Consider the following 23748-nt stretch of genomic DNA (forward strand, 5'->3'; position numbering starts at 1 on the left):
ACGCAGGCCATGGTAGCAAGGAAACCTTCCCCTTCTCTGTGCATTTCCACATGATGGCTCTGCCGCTCCCTTTCAAGCCTTTCACCTGCAGCGCAGTTGTTATCCTCGCTGTTGCCGCCTCCTTTTGCAGCCCGTTGACTTTATGCCTACGTTTCTGAAACGCCCTTAAAGTACGTGCCTCTCTTTCTGTGGTGGTGTTCGTACAGTGACCAGCAGAGAGAGGTCAGATTGCTCTTGTCCTCGTAAGTGCACGCTTGCTTAGGGATACCCCCGTTTGATGGGTTTGTAGCACAGATGCCTTGATTGCCAACTAAAATGATCTTGGAAGTATCCTTTCTGTTCAGTGAACTTGTAAGTCAGTAAATGTAGCATGCAGCTTTGTTTTATTCATGCTTATGCCCCATAGAATCAAACAGAGGGAGACAGATTTTCTAATTAAAAAGACACACAATATATTTATCTGTTGCCAGAATGTTAGATAAATGTGTTCTGGATGCAGTTAGTCTCATATCAGCAGAATTTGATGAATCCCAGTTTTCATTAGCTATCTTGAGTGAGGATGGATTATTGCACATTTCCTGTAAGCAGCTTAATTTTATTGTTATACGACATTCCTTACTTAGCATAAAAAGTGAATAACTGAACAGCATTAAAAAAGATGAGAACTCTCATCAGTGGCTGTGGGGGACTGTTTTCAATCCTAACATGACAAAGATGCCATGTATATGAAATCATGTGTAAATTTCCAGATTTTTTGCAATAGAGCAAACTTTCTTCTAAGCACTAGCTTCAAGAGTCACTTCATCAAGGGAGAAAAATCCTAAAGGCATAGTGATTTCAGAGACAGACAATGCATGATTTCTCTACTAATATAATGAGCCATTTACAAAAAGCAAATCATCAACAGCTTGCTGTTCTGCAGCAAAAGGAGACATAACATAACCTTTGTGGTATTGATTTGCTGTTCTGGATCAGCCTAGAAGGGAAAGTAATTCCTGTTAATGCTGTTGAAAGTTATCTGTCCTTGTCTTTAAAAGTTGATCTAAGATTACAGATGTCCTAGAAGTTTTTGAACTTGGAGCTAAACATTAAACAAATAATTCACTTTGTCTGAAGTGTAATTATTAGCTAAAGAAAAACATCTGTAAATAATTTCATATGTTGAAATAGTTTTAGATGTGACCAAATAATTTAGGATGAGTAATGACTAATTTTGGCTTTTATTTTTCTGCTTGTAGAATGCAAATGGCCAGATCACAGCTTAATTTAATTTTGTTATTAGCAGCATCTGATGAAGTTCATGAATTATTTTAACTGCCTTTAATTTACTGATTTTTCTAAAGACAATTCAGGGAAAGGTTCACTCTGTGTGTTATCTGTAGATATCTATGCCTTGTTGCTATCAGAACCGTATGCTGAGTGGATGGGTCTTTGATCTGGTCTGGTATGACTGTTCTTCTGTTCTTGTACGGCTGTGAATACTGCCTTACACAGTGGTTAGATAAATGTGCCAGCATTTTTGATTCAAATACTCATGCATAAGATTTTACAGTTTTGTCTGCAGGAATTCTTCTGCATGGGACATTGAAAGTTGCATTTTGTGAATTCCAGTAGTAAAATTAAACATAGAGATTTTTTCTTCCTTTAAATTTCCTTTCTTTTAGTAGCCAGCTCCATAGATCCAATACACCCAGTAGAAGAATTACAGTTTTTAAGGAGGCTTTAACTATCGGGTACCCCTTTCCCTTCTTCTATCTCTAAACATTCTGACCAAAAAGGAGGAGAAAAAAAAAAAAAAAGTGGATGTGACAGTTTAAGCTTATCTCAGAATGGTAATCCCCATGCCAAGTGAGCTGGATCTGTGGATTTCCCCACTCAAAGAAAATCCATTTTCAGATGAGATAAATTTTCTCACTCTTCTTTGCAGGGAGCATCTACAAAGCTATTAAATAAGGTGTCCAATAGCAACTTGTCACTGGGGAGAAAAGATGAATAACAGATATGTTTTTCTTTAAAATATCTCAGTTCTTGCAAGAGCAGAATATGGAGATTCCACCTTTTAATGAGCAATCCCTTATACCCATGTTGATTTTACTGATGGTAATGAAGGTCTGTTTGGCATAAAAAAATCCATTTTCACGTATGCCTTCCCAAGGAATCTGTTTTAGAGATGATGATTTCTGTAGAAAAGGAAGAGGGAGGGAGGGAAAAAAAGAGTTATTGGTGGCTTTTGGACCAGACCTGCTGTTCAGATAGTATCAAATTCACAAAGTCTAATTCGAACAGATGTTGTCTGACTAGGAGTGTGAAGACATGCTGTCAATTACTCCTCCTTTTTCCATGAGTCCTTTTTTTCTTTTGGTCAGGCAAGTCCTCCAAGGGCCATACATTAACACATTACCCTAATTACTCTCACAGTCCCATTATTGGGCTATGTGGAGTAAGTCACACTGCTGTATGCAGCCTTACAGACGACCATGTAATGAAATTGCTAGACTGTAATTCACAACGGAAGAAGGTTAAAAGACATTGGATAGAAGTGTCCTTGGAGGCTATATATTGCAAGCAGTGTGTCAAGAATAACTATCACAATCTGTACTCCTTTGCTGGAATAGGCAATCAATCTCTTATTGACTCAAATTAGCACCAAATTAAAAGGCTGTCATTGTGGTGGCGATAAACAACAAGAACAACCAAATTATAGTCTGACTCCTTAAAAAGACTTTTTATTTTTTTGTTCCAATGAAGGGGAGGTAGTGTGCATCTATTGCACTCTTGGTCTGTGACTTGTGTATCTGAGAATGTAATTTAGATAGCCAGGATATGCAAAAGAAATGCCTGAGTTCCACTCCTAGTTTTGGCTTTGGCCCCAGACCTGTCGTGTTGGCCTGGATCCACCAGTGAGTGTGAGAATGGTTGTGCTGAGCATTGCTACTCTTAAATTTTAGGCAGCTGCTTCCAGAAGTGGAATTCACAAACCTCAGCTGGGTGCTGAAGCTCCCGCACGGTGCATGGGGGGAGATATGTGCCCCAAAAGCTAACTGGGGGACACGCTTCAGACAGCCCATGGGAGATGCAGGAGAGTCCAGCTGTGTAGTTTGTGACTGCAGGAGACACGGCTCTGCTGCAATATCTGTTTATAGATTTGTTTTCATTAGAGTCCCAGAACGCGTTGCCCAAACAGTGTGTCAGACAGGTGGCCTGTGGGTGCCAGTGGTGGGGGATCCTGGCTTTGGCTGTAATGACAAGGAGGGGGATATCTCCTGCTGTGTGATCTGTATGAAAAATTACCTCCAGGCAGAGAGCAGCGACTTTGCCGCTTGGTTACCGCACAATACTCCTGGCTATGCACTTAGTGAATATTTGAGCTGCTCAAAGCACCAGCACTTCAGGAGGCCTTGTGGCTAGCTGGTATGGCTGCGAACACACCTCGGGCTGAGCATGGCAGAGGATTCAGGATTGCAAGAGGAGAGACCTCCAGCACTTCTGAATGTTTCTTTTTTAACAAGGAGATGCCTGTAGCTGCTCTGTAGTTGTGTTTTAGAGGCCCTCTGCAAGTTGTAGGCCACGAGGAGCAGATTTCCAGAGCAAAGCAGCAGGTGCAGAGGAGCCAGCAGTCACACAGCAGGTGTTTGAGGGGTTTCCCTCTGGGCCAGCACACTAGTCTGGGCCTGTGTGTGCAGAGCTCATTAGCAGTTGGAGAGCATGAGGTGCGCACCTGGCCCTCATCTTTTTGGAACAGATTCACCTGAAGGCCATCATGGGTGTGTGTACACATACATGTGCTGTGACCAGTCCACAATGTGAACTAAAGTACCATAAATGGGAATAATTTCAAAAGTCATTCCTGGTCTGGACTGGAACAGCTATTAGCACAGTGTGCCCCTCAGACAGTATTCCCTACGTAGGAGAGAAGATGGCTACATGACTCCACCAGTGCACAAAAATGCTTAGAGTATCCTAGGTCCTTGAGCATTTAAACTGCATGTCTGGATTTCACACCGCAATCGCTTGGCATAAGTGGCACTTTGAGTGCTTCTCTGGGATGTAGTCCTTACCTCCATGCTTTGGTTCCCTTGACTATAAAATGTACATACAACAGTATTCTCTTGTTCTGCTCTCCAGCAGCCCAGGAGCTGTCTAGGAGGGATATATATATATATAAAAAATACTAGAGTTAGAGTTGTTATGCTTTTCTTAAAGTTCAGTATAGGAGATGAGCATCCTTCCAGCAAGAAAACCTGAACCACTGGTGTAACCAAACAGTTTTCAACTGTGTGGTTTCTGTTGTGGCAGATTGCCAGTAAGTGACGACATTGGGTTGGCATGGTACTACTGGCTCTGGCCTTTTCCCAGACCTGAATGCATGCTGGGCATCTCGTTTCTTTGCTGAGAACTCAGCGATTAGGAGGGCATATCCTGCTTTACTCTAACAGCTCAAAAAAGGATGAAGAAAGACTGTCAATATTTCTTTCATCACAGATTCCCTCTCCTGCATTGCAAACCAAAGGTATAAATCCAATTCCTACACAGCTAAACTAGAAAAATCTTAAACCAGCAATTCAGGAAAGTAGGAGACCAGGAACTCAGTTTTCTTATTACTGCAGAGGGCACTGAAGGCAATTGCTCTGTGCTGTACTGACTATAAATGTAGGAGGAGGAATCCCTTTATCCCTTCGTCCCCAGCTCTCCTGCAGCACATACGCCTTGCGCTTACCTACCTGAGTGGGATTTAAACTCTATAACTTTATCAAGCCAAACTCTTCACCTCCACAGTCAAAGGCTTCCTTATTCAGATACATAGTAAAGCTCCAGCATCATGCCCCATTTGCCTCCCTCACCTGCAGTATCTGCTGTCTACCAGCCCCGTGCTCCCTTGCTCCTGATCCAATGTCTGGATTAGGAGGTGTGGGGTCAACATTGGCTAGCTTCCTCTGGCTTACTGTTTACTGAAAAAACCTGGGGATCAAGGAACTCAGCTATACATGGACATAGGTGGCATGGTTATCTCTATTTGTCTGGAGATGCTGACCCTGTGGTTCAAGTAGCCTCCCCATAGATAGCTACCTAGGAATTGTCTGGGTGGAAGCACACAGCTGAGCTCTGAAGGTAAGTGCTTGAAGACAAACACTTCCCATAACAGCAACAGCTGTCATGTAAGTAAGCATCTCCAAACAGTCAGGATTAGGACCTGTCACTATTACTTCCTATCACTCTGAAATCATGTATGCACCAGTCTGTCTGTCACACATTAAATAAACATAGCTAGGGTAGAGTTGTAGGACACCTCTAAAGCAGTGAATTAAAATAAACACAAGGGCTGATGAAAACACAAAGGAACAATTTCATAACTTTTTCAAAGTTTGAGTTATCATTTCTTTAATGTAGACTCAGTCCTCCTTTATAATTTAACCAATTGCTTGAGTATTTTAAGTTGGCCCTCCTTGATTTCCCCTCAGTTGCCCTAACTCAGAATCCAAGAGGTAATTGCATCACTCGTATAAGGAAGATGCAACTGCAGATACTTTATCCTATGAACACAAGTGCAGGTACCTCCTCCCCTCATGTCCATTTTGGCTTTGGTACGGTGAAAAGCTTGGCACGAGGAGTGTGTGTTTTGACGGGGTGGATGTCAATATCTTTCTTAGAAGCTGACATGTGCACTGTTCTGTGGATTATTGCTCATGAGCTGCTGCAAAACTCAGTTGGTCTGGACTCTGCACAAATAATTGCTTTTATTTGGCAGAATTTAAAAAATAGAGAAAAAGAGAGAAATGGGGAAATAGAGGCCATCAGACTGTTCCTAAACGAGAACATCCAGAATGGTAATGAAAAATGTTGCTGCTGTGTTACACAACCATTAGAATTGCTTACCATCAAAGGTCAAAAGCATTAACCACATGTTGGCAACATCTATAAATAGAGTTTCTATGGAGCTTTACATAAAGTGGAATGGATAAAACACTTTGACTCAGGAAGACCAATTAGAACCAGGATCTTTTAATTTAATAGCTGCATTAGGCAAGATGCATGAATGTACGCACAGACATAGAAAACTAGGCAGTTTCACTGCTTATGGAGTCTGAAATAGAATACAATTTTAACTTGACTCAGAAGGCCACGGTACAGCTGGCCCTGGTGTGGCTATGTAAAAGAAAGAAAGCATAGAAAAGTTTTTCTAGCCCCTGTAGGGCCATGTGACAAATAACGCACCTCTTGCCATCATTAATGTGTGGAGGCATGCTCTTTGTATCCACAGGGATAAAGTGACCCCCAAAGTGACTGAGAGCTTAGACCCCCTGCACAAATGGCAGTCATCAGTGGAGTCCAGACTGCATTCTCCCAGGAGCTTAGGATGCAGGTATTTCTAACCTATCATTTGTAATGTTTACCCTCGCATACTGATTAAAGATGTTTGCCAAATATTAAAACAAAAAAAAGGAATGCTAGAATTAAGTGTGCTTTGGGCATTTTAATTTGTTCCACTTTGTCCCTGCCTAGCATGCATAAATTATATGAGTATATGCAATCTTTTTCACAAGTACACAGGATGGTCTGGGTTTGAATTGGCTGTTGCCTAGTGGGAAACAGCTAACAGGTAAAAGCTGGTCACTAGCATTAATTGCTTTTGGATTCAGACAGCGCAAGTCTCTTGACCATCCAGACTGATTTGTTGTAATGGGAGCAGAGGTGTCAGCTCTTTCAGGAAATTGGATGCTGGTATCTCCTTATTCAGAGCAGGCAAGAGGTGAATGGCTCCGTTCTGTGCTAGAAGACCATCCCCTGGCTTACCAGGTTGTCAGGTGGAAGGCAAAGCTCAGCTCTGTCTCTATAAAACCATCATAACTTTGGTTGCAGTTTCTTCATTGTTGCGAGGAAAAGTAATATGACTTTATGTTCCTAACTGTTCCTATTCTCAGTTCTCCTCCTTAAGGTTTTTGGTGAGAAATCCTGTGATGAAGATGCACAATCATCCCTGGTTCTGCATTCTCCTCACCACTATTAAATGCTGAGATGGCAGGAGGAAGCTACTTAGAGAGTAGGCACTGGACAGTTTTGGCAGTGTGGAGAACAGGGAATATGCTCTAAACACAAAAGTAAACTTGTAACAATGCAAATACTTTGTTTTGCATTGTTTCCAAGACCAGGTTGGATGAGGCTTTGGGCAATGTGGTCTAGTGGAGGGTGTCCCTGCCCGCAGCAGGGGGTTGGAACTAGATGATCTTTGAGGTCCCTTCCAACCCTAACCATTCTATGATTCTATGAAAAACTTTGTTTTTAAAAAACAAGAAACTAGTTCAGAAATCCTTGTTCCTCTACTTTTTCAGGTTTGGGGGAAGCTATGGGTACCTCTTTTCAACTCTTTTGCTGGTCAGAAGGCAAATTCCTGAGGAAGGCATAGATGAGATCCTGTGCACATGGGAATTAAGTATCCTAGTAATGGACATTTTGAAATTTTTGAGTTTTTTCCTTGGTTCCTCTAATTCCATTATCATGGGTCAGGTCAGTAAAAAGGATCAGAAAATAGGAGATGATAGTGGAATGCAGACATTGACTTTATGCAGGCAGTTGATTTGCCTTAATTTGCTTAAATATTCCTCTTGTAGACAAGCAATTGCAAATAGAATTTAAAAATAATCCTAATCACACTGGGAGCATCGTGATTACCTTTTGATTACCGGAGAGGAAGCACAGTGGGTTATCAGGTGCAATACCTTTCAAGCTTATTCATGAAGCAGGTGTTTCCTAGCCTATTTGTATACATGCCAGCATCTCCCATTAGAGACTTTGCTTTGATTTACTCATAGCCATCAGATGTCTCTCCGCTGTCGTCTTTTCTCCCCTTCGCTGTCTCCCTCCCACTGTAAAAGCGAGGATATTAGCCTCCACAGCAACACTTCGTAGACTGCCAGTTATGTTTCCCACTTTCTAAGATATGTATGGGACTGGAAGCTATGTCTGTGCTGGCCTGCATATTCATCTGATGTCTACCTGCTGGTAGTTTTACCTTGGTTTTACCTGCTTTCACTGTGTTCTCCTAATGCTAAGTAACCTTATCAATGAAACAAAGGCAAGAGTAAACATTTGGAGAAACAAAAGTTACAGGTAAATAAATACAAACTGTTTTAAGCACAATGTGATCTCTTAATCATTCTAATAGAATCTCATATACAGTACAGTCTTTCAGATGCTAAATGGTCCTGAGAGCTGATGAGCAGTTTGTAAAGATGTACCTGAAAACTTCAAAATCTACTTGAGCTTATGATAGCTTTACTGTATTTTTTTCTTTTACTTTGTATCATATTCCATTTCATTTATCACTTTGATGGATGGTATTTTTGCTATTCAGAATGTTTTCTGGTTTTCCCTATCCTCCATTTCTAGTCTCTTTTCACTTGTACTTTAATTTCTCTCAACTCCTTCCTGCCTAGATGACTTAATCCATTTTTTTGGTGTTATTAAAACTACCTCAGATATAGTATTTTGCTTTTCATAGAATCACAGAACGGTAGGGGTTGAAAGGGACCTCTGGAGATCATCTGGTCCAACCCCCCCTGCTAGAGCAGGATTACCTAGAGCAGGTTGCACAGGATCACGTCCAGGCAGATTTTGAACATCTCCAGAAAAAGAGACCCCACAACCTCTCTGGGCAGCCTGTTCCAGTGCTCTGTCACCCTCACAGTGAAGAAGTTTTTCCTCATTTTCAGATGGAGCAGTGTTCCAGTTTGTGCCTGTTGCTCCTTGTCCTGTCACTGGACACCACTGAAAAGAGTCTGGCCCCATCCTCTTGACATCCACCCTTTAGATATTGGTAAGTGTTGATGAGATGCCCTCTCAGTCTTCTCCAGGCTAAACAGACCCAGTTCTCAGCCTTTCCTCAGAGCTTCTCCACAGATCTTCTTTCCAGCAGGTCAACCCCTAACCTGTATCGGTGCTTGGGGTTATTCTTCCCTAGGTGCAGGACCCAACATTTGGCCCTGTTGAACTTCATTAGGTTCCTCTCTGCCCAACTCTCCAGCCTGTTCAGGTCTCATGGAATGGCAGCGCAGCCTCCTGGTGCATCAGCCACTCCTCCCAGTTTTGTATCATCAGCAAACTTGCTGAGGGTACACTCTGTCCCTTCATCCAGGTCATTGATGAATGAACAAGACTAGACCGGTACTGACCCCTGGGGCACACCACTAGCTACAGGCCTCCAACTAGACTGCGCTGCTTATCACAACCCTCTAGGCCCTGCCATTCAGCCAGTTCTCACTTCGCCTCACTGTCTACTCATGTAACCCACACTTCCTAAGCTTACCTCTGAGGATGTTATAGGAGACAGTGCCAAAAGCCTTCCTGAAGTCGAGGTAGACAACATCCACTGCTCTCCCCTCATCTACCCAGCCAGTCATGCCATCATAGAATGCTATCACATTGGTCAAGCATGATTTCCCCTTGGTGAATCCATGTTGACCACTCTTGATAACATTCTTTTCCTCCACACGCTTAGAGATGACATCCAGAATGAGCTGTTCCATCACACCTTTCCAGGGATGGGGGTGAGGCTGACTGGCCTGTAGTTTCCTGGGTCCTCCTTCTTGCCCTTTTTGAAGTCTGGAGGGACACTGGCTTTCCTCTAGTCCTCAGGCACTTCTGTTCTCCATGACCTTTCAAAGATGATGGAGAGTGGCATAGCAATAACATCTGCCAGCTCCCTCAGCACTCGTGGGTGCATCCCATCAGGCCCATAGATCTGTCAATATTGAGTTTGCCTAAATGATTTCTTACCTCAACCACGGAAACGTCTTCCTTTCTCCAGGCTTTCTCTCTTACCTCCAGGGTCCAGGATTCCTGAGGGCCAACCTTAGCATATAGACTGAGGCAAAGGCGGCATTTAGTAACTCCACCTTCCTGTCTGTGTCCTTCATCACCAGGGTACCCACCTCATTCAGCAGCATGTCCACATTTTCCCTAGTCTTCCTTTTGCTAGTGATGTACTTGAAGAAGCCCTTCTTGTTGTCCTTGACATCCCTTGCCAGATTTAATCCCAAGTGGGCCTTAGCCTTTCTCACTGCATCCCTGCATACTCTGACAATGTTGCTATATTCCTCCCAAGTGGCCAGTCCCTTTTTCCATGTTCTGTAAACTTCCTTCTTCCTTTTGAGTTTTTCCAGAAGCTCCTTGCTCATCCGTGAAGGTCTCCTGCCTCCTTTGCTTGATTTCTTACTCTCAGGGATGCACAAATCGAGCTTGGAGGAAGTGGTGCTTGAATATTGACCAGCTCTCTTGGACCCTCCTACTTTCTAGAGCCTTAACCCATGGGATTTTCCCAAGCAGGTCTTTGAGGAGGCCAAACTTAGCTCTCCTGAAGTCCAGGGCTGTAATCCTACTTATTGCCCTTCTCCATCCATGCAGGAACCTGAACTCCATTATCTCATGGTCACTGCAGCCAAGGTGACCAAGTAACCCAACCTTCACATCTGCAACTGGTCCTTCTTTGTTTGTTAGTACAAGGTTCAGCAGCACACCCCTCCTTGTGGGCTTCTCCACCACCTGTGTGAAAAAGTTATCATCAGTGCTCTGCAGGAACCTCCTAGACTGTGTGTGCCTGGTCGTGTTGCCTTTACAGCAAGTATCAGGGTGGTTCAAGTCCCCCGTGAGAACCAGGGCTTGTGATCATGAGGCTACTTTCAGCTGTCTGTAGAAGGCCTCATTGACTTCCTCTTCCTGATCAGGTGGCCTGTAGTAAACACCCACAACAGTGTTACCCATATTAGCCTGCCCCTTAATTCTTACCTATAAGCTCTTGACTTGTTCTACATCCACACCTAGGCAGAGCTCAATACATTCCAGTTGCGCTCTCACATATAGAATAACTTCAACACCTCACCTTGCTGGCCTGTCTTTCCTAAAAAACATGTAGCCATCCATGACAGCATTCCAGTCATGCAAGCTATCCCACCATGTCTATGTAATTGCAAATTCTCACATTGATATTGGAGGCTAAGTTGCCCTTCTTTTGCACTTCCTCTCTCCTTTGAAGGTTCCTGAGTCACTGGAGTGGTGCTATAGTCTTGTAGCCAAATCATGTTTAATGCACATTCGTTCATCTGTTTTGATGAAATTACAAAATTAAAATAGACAGGACACAACTGATTGTTCCTATTTATTTTTGCAGCCGTAGGTTACAGACAGACTTTAAATGTAGATAGTAGATTACAGCCTACAGCCAGTGCTTGTAAGTACGTAAGCCATTTGAAGAAGGATAATCAGTTCTGAAAATTTCTGGTTTAATTACTTTTTAGCCTAAGCTTTCAAAACAGCTAATTATTTTTGCTGCCATCCTTCAGAAATCTAAGAGGACTGTGATTTTCCAGAAAATATGAAGCACATCTATTCTGAAAATGAGGCTTGTTTACATGTGTCTTAAGGCAGGTGTTTCGAAAATTGAATTGATATTTGGATCACCGGTCCCTTTTAATAATACAGGCCCCACTACAGCATCCTGCAGTTGTCCTTGTTCAAATTTCAGAAGTGACTTGCTAAGAGTTACTTGGTTACTTACATAGCTAAGACAGGTGACAAAATATTCAACCCCACTTGATGAGCCCAAACTTGCCTCCTGAACAACTGGCAGAATGAGTAAGGGAGTGACATAATCTTCTAAATTACATCTATTATGATATAATAATGCAACATGCCAGAAGGAGCTTGAAATTCTCATAAAGGCTCTTAATTTGAATGTGTTTTGAAATGGCAAGACACACACAAAAACAACATACTCAATTTAACTCATTTAAACAATGGCAGCATTTAATTAGAATATGAGGATAAAGTGATGGGATATTATAGTCCAGATTTCCACGAAATTTTACTAATCTAGGGGCAAGGACTTACAGCACTTGGTATGTAAAATAAGGTACTAAATTTAAAATATGACCCCATGGATATTAGCATAATTAAAATGCCAAACTTCAAAATGCAATTATCAAGTAATAGGAATGCCATGCATCTGTAACGCTAGAATTTCCTTAAAGCACATTAAGGACATGCAACACTCAGCAGATTCCTAACTACTACTTAATTACACTTATTGCTGCAGAGATGCAGAGTATGGAAAAGATACACATTTGCCTAACCAAAAGAAGCATTAAGAGATTTTCTTTTGTAGTTCTAGTACAGATAGCCTTTTAAAATCTACTGTATACCTTGCTCAGTGAGCAACTAATGAAATCATCTGTAAATCTGAATTTTGAAACTGTCATTTGAATACATTAGTTAGCATCAAGTGCACCCTATCGCATGAATCTCTGGTGCCCTTGTAAAAAGCCCAGTGGTGTAAGAGTTTCAGAGTGCTCCTTAAAAGCTCCTTGGTCTTTGTCGTCACCAACCTGTTGCCTTTCAAAAGAAAGGCTTACCTTTAATACATTTGTCTGTTTGACAGGATCTCCTTTATAATCAACTTTGCAGTTCTCAAGAAGACAGTTCAGGTTTTCAGAACGCTCTTTTCCTTCATGCAACTATTGTAGGGCTTCGAGTTTACTTAGAGGCTGTCTCCCTTTCTCTTATGTAAAGTTTTAAAAGCAGTTGTATATTTAAGAGTTTTTGTGCCTTTTTTCTTTTTTTTTTCTCTCTCTGACTTCAGTGAAAACAAATAGAAATTCGATGCTTTGCTTTTATAGCCTTTAAGATTACCAAGAGCTACCTAAGCTAAGCATAGTTTAAGCTGTCCCTCTGGTCTGAGATACTTTGCATTGTCAAGGACTTATTTCACACAGAGTGGCTGTGCTGCACTGCTCTGGAGGTGGGAGGGGGAAAGGTGGCCCAAGCAACTGCATCTGTAAGTATCTCATGCAGTGCCTTCCCTCCTTGGACAGTTTATAGACTACCTGTGGATAGCTTGCTGGAGAGTGCCTGGTGCAAGAGAGTTGGGACCTATGGGTCACACAGAGAGCATCCTGGTTGAGTTCAGGTGTGAGCTTTCAGGGTGCCCTGGCGATGGTAGCCGAGTCACGTCTTGAGGGACATAATTTGGTTTCAGATTCTCTTAGTCTCAATTTGGATGTCTTCACATCTGTGCTGTTTATAAGGGAAACAAGGTCAATCTTGATATGATTAGGAAAAGATTATAAAGTCCTTATTCCAGGAAGGTTAAAGAGAAATAAAAAAGAAAGAAATAAAACCTTTGCAAAGGAACAACACACCAGAAACAGCAATAGAGGAGTATTGCTGAGGGGAAATCTTTTTTTTGAAGAAAAGGATAATAGCATCTGGGGAACATAACTCCCTCTGAACACTTCTCAAACTAGCTGAGTGTCTCTTCTGTACTGTCTCCACTTTGAATAGAGACCGGTGAGAGTAGGTAGCTGAGTTATTTCCTTCGGCACAAGCTCAGAGACTCTGAGTTGTGCTGGTCTCACACCCTGGAGCTCTCAGGGACCACAAGAGGCCTTACTTTCAAGAGACATGGGGCTTATGTCTTGGTACTGGGTTTTTTATTTTTTTATTATTTTCTTTATCACAAATCCTGTGGAGAAGTGTTGAAAAGCCTATGCAAGTCCAAAAAATAGTGACAGTATTAATGACTCGGAGCCTGTAACAAGCATGCCACTTCAGTACTGGCAAAATGAATGAGAGTGGAAGAAAAAAATTCTCCAAAGAGCAGTGGGTCAGGAGTTCATTTCATTTTCCTCTACATTCACTGGACTGATGAGCACAATTAACAGCTGCTTCACTGGAAAGAGTTTTCACTCAGTCATTTCCTTCATCTCAGACTTGGACTCATTCAATAATTATTTTTACATGCCGACTTTCACATCCTCGACCATTCTTCCCAACCCTGCACGGTAGTGACAAAGGAATTATAGTACAGTCAAGTCATTGTTTTTTTACTCTTTCCTTGCTATAGGCCTACTTTTCTTATAAATGCAGTAATTTCCCCTGCCATGCTGAGATATGTGCTATATCTTTCTTAGGACAATGTATATATCTGATCAAATACATCAGCCAGATAAGCCAGATGACACATCTACTGCTGTTCAGAAAACAGATTCTGCATTTAATTAACTAATAGAAGAGCAAATCTCCATTATTTCAAAAAGCAGTAAGATTGCCCTCAATACTCATTTCCTATTGGTATGGGATGGATAAAGCATTGAAGTGGAAGTCAGAAATCTATCAAATGGCTCGTTAACCTTGGACAACTTGGATTGTTTCTCCTTGTGCTTCTTGACTGCGTGCCTACTTCTGTACCATATCAACTCTGTGGAGGAGAAACCATTCCTGTACTTGTTTGTACAACCTCTGTTTTGCTTGGAGTCTCCAGGTAACTTAAAATATGCCTTGTTTAAAAACAAAGCTGTGGAACAGTGCAGCTCCCGCCTGTTTCCTTCCAAATTCCACAGGAGTAAATAGCTTCATCTGATAGGAAGTACAGTCCTGCAGTTTGGATTAAAATGATGTGCAGTTCCAGTAGTTGTATCATGTGACCTCAGGAGGTATTTCCTTGGGAACTACTGCTCTAAGCCTTCTAAAGTAAAAAATGCTCCAGTTCAGCCTATGGGCTGAAAGTCAACAAATGTGAATGTGAATTAGTCCAGTCAAAATGGGCTAACCAAATGTGGTGATATTTATTTGGGTAAATAACTGACACCTGGAAAAAAATTAATGAAGTAATGTTGGTGTGCTAGGCATTCACTTACAGAATAACCAGAGTAATGAAAGCTTAAGCTACTCTATCATCCCTTCTTCATGTCCAGAAAGCAACAGTGCTTCTGGAGAGTGCCAGAGGACAGCGAGCTCTTACATCAGAAACACGGCACCACCGGGGACAACATCCTCCTCTGCAACCATATCCTTATTGCACTGGGTAGCTGAAAGGGGACCCATGTGACATCACCATCTCCATTGGCTTCAACAAAATCCTAGTCAGTGCCAGACTGTGAGACCTGAAGCCCTGCTCTCACTTCACTCTTTTTTTTTTTCTTCCCCTCCTTTTTTTTTTTTTTTTTCTTTTCCTATTTCCCAGTGTATTGTATATTTCTTCCTTTCTCTTCCTCTCCTTTTGCCTTTGTTGCAAAGTTAGGCTTTGGTAGCTAGGATTGTTTTGTAGCGTGTCAGAGAGTCTGTGATCACAAAGGCTGCTCAAGCAAAGTTATAAATAGCCTGGCTTATAGTGGTTTGTCAGGTCTAGGCACGACAGGTAAGACCTTGTGCTGAGGACTTGCCACTCTCTGATAGCAAGTAAGACACAGCCTCGGAAACAGAAGCTGCACTTTTTTAATGTCCATATTTCTTTATTTTCTGCCCTTTGCAAGCTTGCTTTGTCTTTGAGAAAAGAGGATCAAGCTACAACAGAAACAGCAGTAGCAACAATAATTCCAGCTCACTTCAGCATCTGTTTTTCTTTGCCATCAAAAGGCCTGTTATTTTCCTTGTTAGCACCCTCTGAAAGATTTGCCAAACAGCATGCTTTGTGTGTTAAAACTCTGGTGGCAAAAGAGAAAGGAATAAACAGAAGCTGATAAAAACATGAAAATTTTATTTAATTCTGTAACTTCCACATGCTTTCCCTTTTTTTTTTTTTGTCCTGCTTTTGTAATAATCAGCTATGAAAATTATTATTCTATGATTGTTTTCCATGTGATTAAGGAGGCTAAAGTCTTTGCTCTTGGAACCCCAGATCATTGCAAGAACTTAATGCTGTCCAAAACCAAGATCACACAAACACCTTTGACTCTCCTGGCCCGTTTCTGTAGCCAAACATAGCAAAGCAGAGGTTAGATGCAGGTCTCATAAAAAAGTTTATCCAACACAGAACTAGACAAATGATAGAAAATAAGATATGGCCCACCTCCCCTCAGCAGGACTGTCATTACAAATAATAAATAAATAAATAAAATATAGCTCTATTTGGCCTTTAGAAAGATTTTGAGAAGGGACAGGTAATTTTGGCGTCCGTTTAAATCATACAGAGCATTTCATAATTTTTATACTCCCTCTCATGGTACAGGTCTAGATCCATCAAGGCTTCTAAATGCATTTGAAAAGAGAAACCTATTGAGATTAAAATGTCTTCTTCTAAGCCTATGGAAAAGGTGACTGTGGGCCTTATAACCACTGCAAGTTTTACGATGAACTAGGATGAGCTCAGCTTTGATGTTTGTGAGTAGGCCAGTGTTCTTTTGCTAAAAGATGAGGTGAATTGGCCCAAAAGTATCACTCGTTGTATGCTTGAAGAGTTCTGGCATGGTGGAGCCCACCCGGCTGTTGTAGGCTTTAGGCATGGCCTGCGTCTCTGGCTACAGCAACGGCGCCTGCCTGTGAGGTGCAGCGTCCCAGGGAGCGGGTTGTTAGCCTTTGGCTGCCTTGCCAAACGGAGGAGGAGGCAGCGGAGGCTTTTGCCAGAAGCTGCAAGGGGTTGTTTTCTTATGGACCTTTCAGCCCGTTTCAGAGTGACGGTGAGTTCATCCTTTCACAAAGGCTCTTTATGCAAATTATATAGCGAGTTTAATTTCTGTGTAAGGAGTAATTTGCACAGAATGGTAAATAGATATTTTTAGCTGAATACAGAGCTGAGCAGAATTTGTTGCATGTCTTCGCAGTACGTATTTGAAAATGTTGTTAATGATTAGGGTAAGAATTGATAAAGATTTACAGCTTCCTCAGAGATAGAGGATTCCTTTGGGATTTGGGGGGAGTAAGTGAACTGTCAATATATACTGACCATATGAATTTATGAGGGATGCTAGTCACACCAGGGAAAATACAAATCTAGTGGAAAGTGGGACAGGAAGGTATCGCTGAAATAATTTAAGAACCAAATATATCATAAAAATGTTATAGAGCTCTTTCTGAATGAAAATTGTATAAAACAATAACAAGCAGATGTGTGAAGCTGTTTTCTCCCCACATACAATGTTTCCAGTTACAATACTGGGAGCAGTTTTAGTACCTATATTTTGAAAAGGCTGTTTGGGAGCCAGAAGGAAAATGGAAAAAGCCAACAAAATCATTTAAAGGCTAGAAATAAATTTCCTTGTTTAGTTTCCCAAGAAAAGCCAACTGCATTGTGATGTGATTACAGTACCTGAAAGCCATATGAGAACAATTGCCTGCAAGTGGGAGCCAGAGAATGTCCAGGTAGAAACACACCATTGCAAGTAGCGTAACAGAGACTCCATCCATCCTGGTAAATGTATGGGGTTTTTTTGGGGGGTGGGGGGGTGTGTGTGGATTCAAAATATCTCTTAATGGCAAAAACCCAGAGGGCATGAACATATAAGCTAGAAAACAACTTCACGGAAGATCAATGTCATTCAGCATCATGCAGATCAAAATGTTGAACAGTGTGTTCACGGTCCAGAGGCACAATTACTCATTAGCATCAAGTCCATCACCCTCCAAATGGTCTTTTAATTTTTTTTTTTTCTTTTAAAGAACCAGACTTGCTAAAGAACGACATAGTTGCCAAATGGCAACCAGGGCTCTAAATGGGTTCAGCATACAAGCTTAAAGTTATAATTTTTGAAGTAATGATGACAAATTTTCAGACATCACATCACACTTTAAATAGTCACTGTCTGAATTTTTGAAAGAACATAATTCTAAGTCTGAAGAAAAAAACAACAAATCAACATAGAATTTGTTGCCCTTTTTATGGATTTTTTTGTCAATGCTGGAAATTATTATGACTATTGAGTGACATCTAGTGGATATGATGCTGAATATCAACATCTAGAAGGCAACCTGAGATAAGTCAGAATTGTAGTGCTAGTAAAGTGGTCATGTAATTAAAATATTACACATTGTAGAAACACATAGGTCATAAGCCAGGGATATAGAATCCAACTGTTCAAGAAAACTGAAACTTTAGCAAATCTGAATGTGTCAGATTTCTCTTTTCTAGATCCCTCTAATTCTCCTGTAAAAAACAAACAAAAAAACCCCCCAAACCCCCCAAAACAAAACCAAAACCCATCCAACCCCCCCCTACTTGCTGCACATTTTGGATCATCTATTGTACTTTCATATAATCTACATTTTAATCTACACACATATAGTTTTTACAAGCCCACTGACTGTGAATCACAATCTGTCACATGGTAGCACTCATATGCTGAAGAGGGGCTTCTGATGTGTTTTGGATGGATATTTTTTCCTTTTTTATTTCCATTTCATTTTTCACAATTCAATATGAACTTATCCTTGAGGCTTACAGGCTAAAATAAGTCTGGAGTTGATATTCCAGGTTGCTTTACAGTGAGTTGATGACAGAAAAATAGTAGTTTTTCAGAAGAGATTGTTGAAGAAGAATACCTGAAATACTTGCTTGGCTTAATTCTCTTTTTGGGGAAATGTATTTGTGGGAAGACCACATTTCAGAAATTGAGATACAAAGACTTCAATTTTTGAAGAGGAAAGAAAAAACTGTGTCTAAGGGTATGATTCATCAGGTACCTTATTGCTTGCTTAACTTTACTGATCGTTAAGCATGTAATTGCAAACTCTGGATTTTTCACCTTGGCCATAAAACCCTCACAGGGCTCTGTAGCACCCCAAGTTTGCAAATGTCAATTCATTTTTTATACATTTATCACATATAATTTAAATAAGTCTCTGGATATGACAAAACGCTTCTTTCCATTGATAAGCTAAATCCAAAAAGTCACTAACATGGGACTTAAAGGGGAAGTGGTAGAGAAAAATATGTTTTAATTACTCCTGGATTATTATAGTGAAATACAAATTATATGTAGTCAGAATGTTGAGATAAATAATTTCATCTATTCTACAGACAAGATAAATATAGATTAGACAAATATGGTCAGTAAAGAATACACTAAATGTAGAGAATAGAGTGCAGCGAGGTCAGTGATTTTATACTGACTTTTGTACTTGAGTTTTTTAATAAATTAGATTTTAGAGATGTATGTTGCTTTGGTGTATCTGTTATTGGATTAGTTTGCTGTAAATTCATTGTACCCACTAGCTGTTTTGGGGTGTTTTTTTTCCCCCTCCCCCCCCCCCCAGTAAAATGTTGGTTGCACAGACTGCAGATGTTCCAAGATACATCCCTGCTGGAGATGCTGCTCTACGTCCTCCACCCTCCCATCTGTATCTGCAATCTCATGCTCTCTTGGTGCAGTCAGAAGCGGAAGCTGGAGCTGCAGCAGTTACTGTTCCTGCTCAAAGCAGAGCCAGAATGGTTCAGTCTTGTGGCAGGTGGTTTGTAAAGCTGCAGCCATCTGGTAGCAAAATTTCAAATAACTACTCACAAGCCACTGCACATTCCTACCAATGAGCATGTCAGAGTGCAGCAGTGCTTCATCCATAATGGTCTATTAAGACTGGGAAATCAATACCAAATAGCCATAAGAGGTGGAGGAGCGGACCGCAGACTACAAGGAAGGATTTAGAGGTTGTTCAGATTTTAAAACTCTTTCCCACTCCTCCCTGACTCCCCCTCCCCGGCTGGAATGCAGTGATGGTTTATCTTTAAAAGGATTGTATTTGATTTATTCTTGTCTTTCCATAAAATCTGTACTGTATTTACAAGCAGATATACCACTTCATAATAACTGCTTGTCTTTCTGTGACATCTTGTACTTGTGTGTAGGCTGGGGCTAAGCTTCTATTTTAGAAGAAATAACATTTTTTAAGATACAAGACTGCTTTCTTTTTCATTGTGTATTATGTTCAGGTTTACTAAATTAATGTACTGGATAGCCTAATCTCTATAGAAGTTATGCATTACAGATAAACTAATTCCAAATTTACTTTTGTAACCCGGCACAAAGTTTAAAAAAAAAAAATTCTAATTCAGTGACTCTTGATTGTAAGCCAAAGTTTTCTTTCCTCAAACATTTTCAGTGTCAAACTATAAGGAGGATATATGACTCAAAAGTGAACTGCTTCCCCATTGGCAGATAAATTAGTGCCATACTCTATTTTCTTCAAAATATGTACTAAAATCAAATTCTAGTGCAGTCAACTCTTGACATTTTATCTTCTGTTTTGTAATGCCTTGTGTTTATATTCAGCCCTGTTGTGGTTTTGTCCCATCCAGCAGCTAAGCATGAGCCAGCCGCATGCTCAGTCCCACTCTGGCAGGATGGGGGAGAGAATCAGAGGGCTAAAAGTGAGAAAACCCATGGGTTGAGATAAAGACAGTTTAATACGGAAAGCAAAAGCCGTGCACACAAGCAAAGCAAAATAAGGAATTCATTCCCCACTTCCCATGGGCAGGCAGGGGTTCAGCCATCTCCAGGAAAGCAGGGCTCCATCACGTGTAACGGTGACTTGGGAAGACAAACACCATCACTTCAAACGTTCCCCCTTCCTTGTTCTTCCCCAGGTGAGCATGACGTCACATGGTATGGGGTATCCCTTTGGTCAGTTGGGGTCAGCTGTCCCGGCTGTCCCCCCTCCCAACCCCTCGTGCACCCCCAGCCCACTGGCTGGTGGGGTGGTGTGAGGAGCAGAAGAGGCCTTGGCTCTGTGTGAGCGCTGCTCAGCAGGAACCAAACCATCCCTGGGTTAGCAGCACTGGTGCCAGCACAAACCCAAAACACAGCCCCATGCTAGCCACTGTGAAGAAAATTAACTCTGTCCCTGCCAAAACCAGCACTTGTAAAGATAACATTTTCTCAGACTTTTTAGATTGTTTTTTTAAGAGGAAATTTATGACCATTTTAGATGCAAGCTTGAAAAATATGTGTCTCCTGATGTTCATAAATGAGAAAGCAAGCAAGCAAGCAGGACCCAAACTTCTGATTCAGCCTGGGGAGAGCTGTGCAGATAGCTTATGTGACTCATGAGTTAGGAGGTGCTTTTCCTAACACCACTGAAAAATAGCTGAGACCCGACCCAAGGCTGCAGCAGGAGCCGTGCGCCCCTTAGGAAGCCCGGTTGCACATTTTGTGCAGTCGCACCGCTTGTGCTGGACAGCAGAGGGCTTTGCGGGAGCCGATGCAAGAAGAGCCGAATTCCCACCCAGCGTTCGCTGTTGCTGTAGCTGAAATGCTCCTGCAGCCTTTTAGTGGCGAAATAAACTTCGTAGAAATTATTTACCCTTTTGACTCAGCTATGCACTATGTCCCTCTCAGATTACTAAGCAATACATGCAGTTTCTTTCTGTCTTTTTCCCTCCCAGCCCTCAAGTCTCATCTGAAAACTGGCACATATCTGGAGATGTTTCTGCAGACGTGCGTGGAGTTTGCCGAGCCCTTCAGAGGAGGTAGGAAGCGATACGCTGCCTTGCAGAGCTGGGGCCAGCTATGACCTACAGGGCTGTCAGCTTATGGGTTTCAAATCAGTGCTGCTCCTGATTTCAAATCACTACTCAGCTGCAGGCAGAGCTATTGCACGCAAACGGGGTGGCCTCCGCATGAGCAATAGGCGCTTACTGAGGAATAAGAAAAAATGCTAATAAAAACGCTGCTGCCACCAGCCAGGGCAGCTGGATACTGACAGCTTCTTTTGAGCCTCACAACTCGAGAACATGGAACTTGATAGCAGACACACACAGTGCAGCTGAAAGGCAAGGTACGCTGGCTTAGGGCTTGGAGCCACGTTTATGTGGCTTGTGGACTAGAGCTGATTCACACCTGGAGAACTGGGAGTGTGCAGCACTGTTTGGACATGCTTTTAATCTGAAGACATCTCTTTGTGGCTCTGGTCAAGTGCATGCTACCAAACTAACAGTATTTAATTCCCAGGAACAGTCCAGGGAAAAAGACGGAGCTCTAAACCTGAATGAGGTTTGCTGGAGGGTTGGGATTTTTTGCTGTTGTTGCTATTTTAATAGCTAGCCTGGACACTAACTGTATTTTTTTTTAACATCTCTGTTTACCAAATTGGACTGGCCTGGACCACAAAGTCCAGGAACCGCTCCTGAGGTTGTGCACTTTTCCTCCTGCCACATCCAAATACAGGCATAATGTTGTCGTCAGAAAGGAAAGGTGAGAAAAGTCCTGTTTCATGGCAATTTTATAGAAAGGGAATTTTTTTTATCAGTTTTCTGAACGTGAGGTTGTTAACTTTGTAGATACTTGAAGTTTAAAAGGTTTGGGCATTTTTATTTATTTATTTATCTTAGGGATCAATATCTCATCTCCTTCAAGTACTGTTAGACTCATACTTGCCAAGAAAGTTTCCACTCCAAATCTATTTTTCTCTGCACGTACATAAAGAATTTCTACTTTCAGCTATTTAGCTATTGATGATTCAGAGTAAAAATAAAAAAAATGGATTTTTTTTTTTTTTTTTTTTTTACTGCTACTAAGCCTGCAATACCTGCGGTTTTAAGCATTGTCTCAGACAGTGTACTTGAAACATTAGTTGGATACTCATTCACAGAGTGTAAATCTGTGAAGGTAAAAGACTCTCAGTGTCACAAATTCCTGTTTTCAGAATGGGAATAACTGACATCTTTCTTTTCTTGTTAAGCACAGTTTCGGAAACAAAAACAGGTGAGCTATAAAATAATTTCCCCAGTCTAATTTTTGTTCTGGTTGGTTGTTTTTTGGGTTTTTTTTCCTTTGGTCAGGAAGCTCTGATCCTGCAAATTAACCCTTGCAGGAGAATTCCTGTTGCTGTTCCAGATCCTGCTATCATTAAAGCCAGTCAGTCATCAAGATGTCGGTCATCCATTTCTGATGTCAGCAAACCTACCTTTTGCTGAAAACATCTTGTTAAAAGCAACTTTGCTAAACTCAGAAACGCATTGCTTTGCAATGCATTGCTATCCTTTGCTTTGCAGATATCCAGCCACACACAAAAAGAGCCCCATTGAGAAAAATGTTTCACACCAAAAATGCAACAGGGGTAGATGATGCAGTGCTGAGATCGTGTTGCAGTGCCACTTTCTTTATTAGCATCACCTTGACCCACACCCGTGATTCCAACAGATGACCTGGAGGAAAGGGCCACTCTTGAAAAGTAGAAAACCTGAGTAATCCACTGTTTTGAGGGGTCACAGAAGGTCAAACCCCTCCTCCCTTTCACCCTCAGTGACTGGGGGAGGTCTGCTCTTGTACAGGATGGAGAGTTCTTGCAAAAGTTTGATACCGAAAGTCAAGTGAAAGCCATGCTATTCACCAGCACAATGGAATATTAAAAACCATAAATATAATTCTCCTTGTGAAGGTCTGAAATATTTTTCCTATTTTGTTAGTAAAGGTATCTTCTAGAGCATATATATATATATATATATATATATGTGGTTTATGGTACATTTTGTCTTTCAGCGGTTGCCAGAGTGAAATCTTCTCCTTTTAGCTATGTTTTACAACAACATAATGATCATTTTTATTTAGTGAAGGTATGAGTAAAACAAGACAGGCCTATAAGACCTGAAAATGAGACAGAGATAGAAGTTAGTAATACTTATTTTATTTTGTACAAAATACTTAGCAGCAAGCTTCTTTCTTTCATTTCAATATACTTCATAAGGTCAGCATTTACACACCGAAAACAAAGCTGGATTTTTTGTTTGGTCGTTGTGAAAAAACCTTGCTGTCTCTGGGTTATGCTACAACTACAACTCAGGCAGGCTCAGACCCTCAGCTTTCACAATTATTCATATAAACAGTTTGGAAGCCTTTAAAAATGTATACCATAATGAAGAGTAAGAGGCTTTCCAGCTGAGCTATACACGAGTGTCACGGTCCTGGGTGGCACGGTCTTGTGCACGTGAATTATCCCAGAGACTTTGCTGGGATTTACTCGTATGGGCAGAGCTGCTCACAAAGAAAGGGTATTTGC

At 41.4% G+C, this 23748-nt stretch overlaps 1 long non-coding RNA gene across 2 annotated transcripts in view; it reads left to right on the forward strand.

Moving 5' to 3' along the window:
• LOC142604211 (uncharacterized) overlaps positions 1-23748 on the forward strand; it is a 61873-nt gene that overhangs the window by 32214 nt on the left and 5911 nt on the right. For both annotated transcript variants that reach the window (XR_012838098.1, XR_012838099.1), the window contains exon 3: positions 21137-21220. This is a non-coding gene — a long non-coding RNA (uncharacterized LOC142604211). The remainder of the gene's footprint in view (positions 1-21136; positions 21221-23748) is intronic.

The sequence above is a fragment of the Balearica regulorum genome, chromosome 1, assembly GCF_011004875.1.
Source record: "Balearica regulorum gibbericeps isolate bBalReg1 chromosome 1, bBalReg1.pri, whole genome shotgun sequence".
NCBI classification, from domain to species: Eukaryota; Metazoa; Chordata; class Aves; order Gruiformes; family Gruidae; genus Balearica; species Balearica regulorum.